This window comes from Myodes glareolus, chromosome 24 (genome assembly GCF_982192425.1).
Source record: "Myodes glareolus chromosome 24, mMyoGla1.1, whole genome shotgun sequence".
In the NCBI taxonomy this organism is placed as follows: domain Eukaryota; kingdom Metazoa; phylum Chordata; class Mammalia; order Rodentia; family Cricetidae; genus Myodes; species Myodes glareolus.
The window spans coordinates 15279680-15285437 of NC_142049.1; the positions used below are offsets into that span (position 1 = coordinate 15279680).

General features: G+C 47.4%; 1 long non-coding RNA gene across 1 annotated transcript; it reads left to right on the forward strand.

The window, feature by feature from the left end:
* The first annotated feature begins 485 nt into the window (after window positions 1-485).
* Window positions 486-1739, forward strand: LOC148117965 (uncharacterized). The gene is made up of 3 exons (XR_015736328.1): window positions 486-813; window positions 1092-1216; window positions 1633-1739. It is a non-coding gene; the product is annotated as an uncharacterized LOC148117965 (long non-coding RNA).
* The last annotated feature ends 4019 nt before the right edge of the window (window positions 1740-5758 follow it).

The following is a 5758-nucleotide window of genomic DNA, read 5'->3' on the forward strand; positions in this document are numbered from 1 at the left end:
ATTAATTTAGTTCATGGGATGCAGGGTGGTCATATGGAAGCAGGTTAGCTGGGTGTACTCTAGCAAGATTAAACGTTCTTCAATTTCCTCTTGAAAGTAAAGATACTATACCTATCTTGAGAATGGTAGCAAGGAGTGAATTAGTGCACCTTGGCTACCAAGGTTATATTACTTTGGAGGTGTCTACGTGGCCCAGATTTCACTGAAGCTCTCCTGTTTTTTCAGGCCCTCTTCTCAAGCAAGGTACCTGTTACACCCAGAACCCACTGTTGCTTGTAAGAATACCAAGATGGAAGACCAATGAGGATGTAGATCCGGGAACTGGGAGGGGGAGGAGAAAAGAGTGGCAGCGTTTGGGAATAGTGGACAACCCTGGGTGACAAGGAAATCCCGATTGTTACACTGTATCGAAACCTTAGGGGTGGCTCAGGGCAGGGAACATCTGTGGTTTTTAGGCCTCTTGTGTCTCTTTAGGGCAAGGAGGCAGGTGTTAATAGTGAAGACTTTCTGCCTAGTCTCCACCCTGAGCCAGGTCTACCATCTGTGACGGGCAGAATGACCCAGCTATGCCTGTGAACACAGCCTGCAGCCTGAGACTTTTCTCCTCTTAGAGACGGGGAAAGACATCCAGCAGCTTTGCGTACTTCCCTGATGAGAAGTTCCTAAGTGAAAACTTCGATGTGGTGGATTTAGGCAAAAAGAAGCCTCAGCCTGGAGACCTCTTCTTGTTTGAGTTGCAGATTCCAAAGGCAAATATCATTGGGGCCCACGTGGGTGTTTACTGTGGCAACGGAGAGATCATACACTTTATGGGTGAGCAAAAAACAAATTTGTCCGAGTCACAGATGTGCTGTACTGGGGTGAAAACTGGGATGGAAGTGTAGGTCTCTGAAAAGGGTGGGGGCAGCCAGGGAGTGGGACGTTGGTGTGAGGAAAGCCAGCTCGGATTTGTCCTGGGCCTGCTATGCCCACAGTCATGAGTGACGGTGTAACAGAAATGCTTGTGGAAGACTGTGAGGGTGTGGTGTACAAAGAGGGCCTCTGTCAGTTGAGCCGCACCCGAAAGCTCTTGCGTGTACTTCGCAAACTAGGTGGCGTTGACATTAAGTTGCTGGAGCGCCGTGTATATGAAGCTATGAACGGAGATCCTCCTCGCTATAATCTTAAGGACAACAACTGCATGCACTTTGCCCTGAAGCTGCTGGGCGTGGACTCAGTAAGCTCCTCTCCTCTAGCTGCACACATCCCCATCCCAGTCGCTGGGTCCTCCTTTCTGAGTTCCCCCCATTTCCAACCAGTCCACAAATTCTGATCTTGGGGTTTTGAGAACCCTAGTTCTAAAAATCAAGACAACTCTTGGGAACCGTTCCAGTCTCCAAGCCTTACCAGGGGTCCCAACCATTCAGCCCCAGGCCCAAAACACTAGCCCAAAGAGATGTAACCCATACATCAGCCTAGCTCAGGGCTTTCTCTCCATCCAGACCTGTTCCTTCCTTGCTTCCTTCTCTCTCTCTCCCTGCCTCCCTCCTTCCCTTGGGTCTTGGGAACTAAACTCCAGGAATCACAAGTCCCTGAGACCTGGAGGTTAGTCTAGACCCTAACACAGTCTGTTACTTCTCTTTTCCCTCCTAGAAATATGTGGACAAGGACTCAACCATGGATTAATGTGACCATGGGCCCTCCTGACCGGGTCAGAAGAGGCTTCAGAAAGAATCATTAAAGTATTTTCTAAAACCTAATCAGGACGTTAGATGTTCTCTCTGCTCCATGTGGTACTGGTCTGCTCCCAGAATGCCCTTGTGCTTGCTTCTGGGGTCAGCCCGCCCTTAAATTTCACTTCTTCCAGGACACTGCTAAGCTACCCCCTTTGTAGGCAGGTGGCCCCCAGAAGGATTTAAAATGTGTACAAAGGGAGGTTGGAAAGATATCATCCCTAAAACTCCATGGTCAGTGTTTCAACTGTAGCCTGAGGTGTGGTCTTTTTTTCAGGTTCTTTTCCCCCTTCACTGTGTGGATTGGCTGAACTTGGAGGTCAGGTGTTCAGATGTGGTGAAGGGAGATCCACACCCTCCAAAGACATTAGTCAGGCAGCCTGGTTCAGTGTCAGACCTGTTGGTGCCTGCAGTTGCTTTAAGTGCAGATAATGGGTGTCCAGGCCCTGAGGGATTGGGCGGGGCAGGCCCTGTTCTACCTCTCCGTGTCCACTCATCCCAACCGCTGCACTTTGTGGTGGTCCTTGTGCCTTTAAGAATCTCAGAGCATGGCCCAGATTGCAGAATCTACTCAGTGGAATTGCATCCCTGCAGAGCTAAAGTTGTCCCCCACCCCCCACATAGCCCAGCCCCGCTGCTCAGCTGCCCCACAGCGCAGACCGATGTCTGCTGCCCCAGCCTACATTGAAGGCACTGGGAAACAAGACAGAATATGGTCAGGACCAGCAAGCAGCCAGATCTTCTCCTCCAAGTATAAGAGGTGAACTAGGGAAGCACAGACCAGAATGGGGCTGACACTGGCACCATGGACAGCGCCCAGGAGCCTGCTGCCCCTCCAGACTTGCTCACCAGGGTTCCTGCAACCTGGACATCTCTCCTTGAGCATCCATGGGAGCCCTATGCTGGTGGAGGGAGGGACCAGCCAGGCAGTGTTCTCAAGGAACAGCTGAGGGCTCTTGGAGTGTCTCTGCTTTGCAGCCTTTTATTAACTGGAAGAGTTGGCTCAAGGAGAAACCAAAACAAAATCTCAAACCCAGCACGGTTGGGGAGGGGTCTAAATTCATGAACTGAAGTTTGAGTCTGGATGGCTTCAGGAAGCCAGCTCAGGATGTAGACTGAGAAATTGGCTCCTCCTACAAATTCATTCCCCCCATCTCCCACCTCATTCTTCCCCTCTTCCCACCCCACCCCTCTCTGTGTTATGATTCAACCCTGATTGGCTGGACTATGGTTCAGTCCCTGACCTCTGACTCACTCATTTATTCGTTCATGAATTCAATAGCTATTATTTATTAGAGGCCTTCCGCGCAGACTTGCTCGTCATGCAATACAGCAGTGAACAGAAGACCACAGGTTGCTCTAAAGGAGCAAGAATGAAGCAGTGGCCATTCAGCTTCTAGGGCAGCAGGGGAGTGTGCGGTGTTGTTTCTGTGTTTTTGTTTGTTTGGTTGATTGGGGGTTTTGTTGTTATTGTTATTAGGGACTTACATAAGAAATGGGTCTGGGATCTCAGAGAAATGACCACATAATCCAAAGCACTAGGGACAAACAAATTGTCTTCGGAAGAGGGGGATTCAGGCAGGCAGGCACGACTAGTGGGAATCCCCCTGCGTTTTTACTACCAATGAAAAGGTGACCCTGTTTCTCAATCTAGGTGGCCAGTGCTAGGCCTCACAGCTTAGGTGGCTGCTGACATCAACAAACCCTGTGCAACTGAGGATCAAAGTGTAATTTTTGAGAACAGGATGCAACTTTTTTTTGTTTGTTTATGGATTTTTTTGTTTGTTGGCATGCAGTCCGCTGCTCCTTTTGCAACAAGAGCCAGATGGTGGTGGCTCAACCTTTAAGCCCAGTACTTGGGAGTCACAAGCCTTAAACCCAGGACTAGGGAGGAGGAAACAGAAAGAGGTATGTCTGGTCCAAGAGAAGAATACCAGGCAGGAGGAGACAGAGGCTCATTGCGTTCAGTCTGAGGATTCAGTCGAGGTATAATGTCTCTCTAGTGGCTGGCTCCTCTGCTTTTTTGATCTTTCAGCATTCAACCCATTTTGACTCTGGGTTTTTATTATGAAGACCAATTAAAATTTGTTCTACAATCTTATCTTATAGAAATATAATGGTTCAGTTACAGACACAGGACTTTGACATGATCCTGCCATTATTCCTCAGCACGTGTCACATTATGTGTCTTCTGAACGCATTGTTACACAAACAAGCACGTCTCTCTCATTCACGTGTAAATTTACTTTAGTCCTGACTGGTAAGATTATGTGTGCCAAATAACTGGTTTTGTTATCTGGCTCTTAACTTTACACGGATTTGTGAGTATATGTGTGTATGCGTGTGAAGTGTATGTGTGTATGCATGTGAAGTGTATGTGTGTATGCGTGTGAAGTATATGTGTGTGTTGTATGTGCACATGTATGTGTAGGTGGACGTGCCAGCAAACTACAGGGAGGTGTCCTCCTTTGTCATGCTCTGCCTTGTTCCTTAGATTCAGGGTCTCTCATTAAACGTCTAGCTCACAGATTTCCTCTAGACTGGCAGCCATGGCCCAGAGATTCTGCTCTCTCCATGCCCTCTCAGTGCTGGGTTAGAGGGGTGAACAGGACCATGTCTGACGTTTACATGGGGTTGGGATCTGAACTCTGGTCTACTGTGCCAGCACTCTTGATTGCTGAGTCATCTCTCCAGCCCTAAAGAATTGTTTTTTAAATACTTTCTTTTGGATTTAGTTATTAGATGTATTGATTTGTGTGCCTGCTTTAGATCCCTGCAGACGGAGTCATGTAAAAATTTCTTAGGTGCAAAGTTGTGCTCAGTAGAAAAGGATAAAATGTCCTGACCTCCACTAGGGAGACAGAAAGGGACTTAAGGGCTTTCTTTCCATTTTGATCAAACCTTATTTTTCTTAATCCAGAATGAATCCATTCAGGTTAGCTCAGTTGGTAGAGCATGAGACTTAATCCCAGGGTGGTGGGTTCATGCACCATGTTGCGGACCAAATGAAAGACGATTAATAAAAACTCAGGGTCAGAAATTGGGGAACAACCTGAAGATCTGAAAAGCAAAACAGCCAGCCAGTGGCTCCTACCTCGACCTCAGTTCAAGAATGACAATCCTGATCCCAGGAAGCTCAGAACGAGTCTCTGTCTGAGAGCTGTCTCCTCCCATCCTATATTCCTCTCTAGGGTTGGGATTAAAGGTGTGCACCACTGGAATTAAAGGCATGCAACCCTCTAATTTCTATGGCAACTAGTATGGCTACTGGGATGAAAGGTGCATGTTATGGTGGTTACTGGGATTAAAGGTGTGAGTTACTGTAACCTGGTCTGTAAGGCTGACCAGTTGGATTGTTTTACTCTCAGATCTTCAGACAGTCTTTATTTATTAAAATACAATTTAAATGTCACTACAATTTACCTATCTGGACCCCAGCCCCCAGGCTCTGGTTTCTTGCCCACCCCAGGGTCATAGGGAAAGTGCTGCTGTCTCATTCAGATTGGCCAGGACACTGGTGCCCAGAATCTGTCCCCAGAACTTCCTGGTTAGCCCCTTTATCTGCCAGACCCATGGAAACTTGTCCTCTTTCCGCTGGTCACAGAAGACAGACGTCTCATAAGGAGTGAAGTGTGGTTACTACTGTTGGGTCCTGGGGATGCTCAAATAATGGGGAACAGACCCCAAAGCCTATGAACCAGAAGCAAACTTTATGCCAGATACAGCAGGGCAAAAAGAAGCTTATCAGCTCTCTGGGGCAACAATCAAAGTTCGGTCTCTGATACTGCAGCAATGGGAACAAGTTTTGAGCCTCTTTTTATAGTGAAAACTAAGCATCAGGCTTGGGATAAATGTATTTTTTTATTTTTACAATCTTGAGGTTAAGCTTAGAGTCACCTTTACATTTTAAAATTAACAATTTCTGCTTTTAGGGTGTTGGTTTAAGGTGTTTGCAGAAGCCTGCAGCTGTTCTGACACAGATGTTTGCCCCCCTAGCTGAGAAGGATACAAGGCAGTGATTAATGATTAAAGAAACGAGCAGCTGG